Consider the following 3,412-nt stretch of genomic DNA (forward strand, 5'->3'; position numbering starts at 1 on the left):
GGATCACAGAGGCTGGGGGCAGAGGAAAGAGACGTTGAAGAGGTGGAGGGGTGATGAACCTAGGCGGGAGACAGGCTAACATTTACTAAGTGCCTGTGATGCACCAAGGACTAGGATAGCTATACTATCTTCCATTGAATTCTGACGACAACAGAGAAGGAAACAGGTTTAGCGAGCTCATGTAACTTACCTGTGGTGACACAGCTAGCAATTTTATGAAGATGTTATTACATACTACACACTGTATTAAGCATCGGTATCTTATCTCATTTAATCCCCACAACTGTATTAAGCATCGGTATCTTATCTCATGTAATCCCCACAACAACTCTACTAGAGTCTCATTTAATAAATGAGGAAACTGAGGCTCAGAGAGGTTAAGTAACTTTATCAGCGTCACACAGCTACTAAGTGATTTCAACCAGTTCTAGCTGCCTCCAAAGTTCTTGCTTTTGCCACCCTACTACACCATTCAACTAAACAGCTGTTTAATACCAAATATTTCCGGAGCCCCTACTGAGTGCCAGGCACTGTACTGTGTCCAACCAACATCTTTCAAACCGTGTCAGACACAGAACTCTGACCTGGGAGAAGGGAGAATCAAATAACAAAGACACAGCCCCCATCTGCCGGTGGCTGTGACCCCCACAGCTGGGCGATAACCAGGTCTTTGCTGCTCCACAGAACCTGGTCCCCGCTTCTCCCCTCTGGGCCCTGCTTCTCACCTAGGCTTCCTCCATGGGCTAGCCCTGCAGGGCTGCACACCACCTGAGAGGCACATGGCTCTCAGGGCTGAGATGGCTTTGCCATAGACTCACTGGGCGATATGGGCAGGTCACCTCCCTTTTCTGGGCCTCCAACTCCCCAGCTGTACAATGAGGTTGCTGGACCAAATCATCTCTACTCATTGCCTCCAGCTCTGGCTTGCTATGGGTGCCTTGTCTGCGCAGAGTCCAGGAGGCCAGTGCTCAGCGGGGCAGGGCTCTGGGCATGTGGATGCTTGCAAGAGGTGCAGGGCAAGTGCGTGAGGGGCTGAGGAAGCTGCTCCACCCCCAGCTGTGGTTTCTCATGGGGCCACCATGGCAGCAGGTGGAGGGAAGTGTTTGTCATCCTTCCAACAAAGGCAGTCAAATAAAAGCCTCCCGGGGCACCATGGGAATAGGCAGCAAGGGCGCCAAAAATAAAACACACTTTTCCTTTGATAGGCATCGGCAGAAGGCATAGGCAGCTGCTAAGGGAGTCTGTCCTCAGGGTGGTGAGGAAAGGGTTCAGATTTCAAGCCCAAGAACACACACACTCACAAGAGCAGTCTCACCTCACAAACAGCCCGCACATACAGATGCCCAATATTCACACCAGAGACACCATCGCACATATCACACACACGCACATACACACACACACCAGTCACACAACCAGCACACGCATATACACATACAAATAGAAAACTTAACACACCAGTCACACAACCAGCACACGCATATACACATACAAATAGAAAACTTACCCCCATACAAGACCAGCTTCATAGGCCGCGACCTGTGCAGTCATGCTGGGCCCTGCACTAAGGCCCATGCTGGGTGTAATGCTTTGCTGCCTGCACTTTGAAATTCTTAATGATTTTTAAACAAGGGGCCCAGCATTTACATTTTGCACTGGGCCCTACAGGTTCTGCAGTTGCTCCTGCAGGTGCGCACTCATGAGAGCGTTCACTACATGCTTAAGCATATATCTTTTAACACTTTTACACTGTTGGTGGGAGTGTAAATTAGTTCAACAATTGTGGAAGACAGTGTGGTGGTTCCTCAAGGATCTGGAACCAGAAATACCATGTAACCCAGCAATCCCATTACTAGGTATATACCTAAAGGATTATAAATCATTCTACTATAAAGACATATCCACACGTATATTTATTGCAGCACTATTTACAATAGCAAAGACTTGGAACCAACCCAAATGCCCATCAATGATAGACTGGATAAAGAAAATGTGGCATATATACACCATGGAATACTATGCAGCCATAAAAAATAATGAGATCATGTCTTTTACAAGGACATGGATGAAGCTGGAAACCATCATTCTCAGCACACGAACACAGGAAAAGAAAACCAAACACCACATGTTCTCACTTACAAGCGGGAATTGAAAAATGAGAAGACATGGGCACAGGGAGGGGAACATCACACACTGGGGCCTGTCAGGGGTTAGTGGGGGGCAGCATTGGGACAAATACCTAATGCATGAGGGGCTTAAAACCTAGATGATGGGTTGATAGGTGCAGCAAACCACCATGACACATGTATACCTATGTTACAAACCTGCACATTCTGCACATGTATCCTGGAACTTAAAGTAAAACTTTAAAAAAAAAAAATCCTACCTTTATAGACAAGAGTGCATCCACTATACACATACACACAGATGCACAAACACATGCATCCCACAAACGCAACATTCACACAAACAGCAATAGTCCCCCATGTGCACACGCCAAAGCACACGCATTGATACCCAGAAGGGGCCCAGACGCTCACAAGCAGCGCCACAACATGCAGCCTACGCCCTGCAGCCTCCTGACACAATTCGATTGACTTAACATTGGGGACAGCAGAACAATGTGCCGGGAAGGGGCTTGGAGAGAAAGCAAGTTCATGTCCCCCACCCGCAAGTTCATGTCTCCCACCTCTCTCTTCGGCCCTGGGCGCACCCACCCCACTCAGCGGCTGGGATCAGAAGAAAGGGAGAGCTGGGGAGGTGGACGCATGGATGGAAAGGGGACAGGGACGGAGGTGGAGAGGGAGAGGGAGGGTAAGAAAGAACGGGTGGGGAGTGGGGGCAGGAACTGAGTCCCCAGGCGAGCTGGCCCCAGCAGTGGTCTCATAAGAGCTCAGAAGGTCTTGAACCCAACGAAGTAAGAACAGTGCCCCTGCGCTCCCCACAAAGCACACGCGGTCCTGCCCTCAGAGTCAGTCAGAAGATGCCCACCTCCCTTCTTACTAGCTACACAGCCTTGGGCGTGCCGTGTAACTCTGGGCCTCAGCTTTTTCCTTTGTGAAATGGGATAGCAAATTCTACATTACAGGGTGGCAAGGCACACACAGACACAGCACCTCCTGGATTCCTGCAGCGTTCAACAGCTCGTCTCCTGATCAGGCCTGCAATCTGATTCTCCAGGCAGAAACTCCAGACCCCCTCATTACAGCAGACATTTGGAACACGTTTATATCCCATCTTCTCCTCCTCTCACTTCACACCTCCCAGCCAGGTGCAAGCACAGAGGTGGATGTAATTCATGGCCACCATCCCTTCAGGGACCTTCAGGATCCCACAGCCCTATCCTGCCCCACCCCCTACCCAAACCAAACCAAGCAGGACGCCAAGGCCTGGAAATTTTTCTTCCTCCTTT

The sequence above is a fragment of the Mandrillus leucophaeus genome, unplaced genomic scaffold, assembly GCF_000951045.1.
Source record: "Mandrillus leucophaeus isolate KB7577 unplaced genomic scaffold, Mleu.le_1.0 Scaffold58, whole genome shotgun sequence".
Lineage (NCBI taxonomy): Eukaryota > Metazoa > Chordata > Mammalia > Primates > Cercopithecidae > Mandrillus > Mandrillus leucophaeus.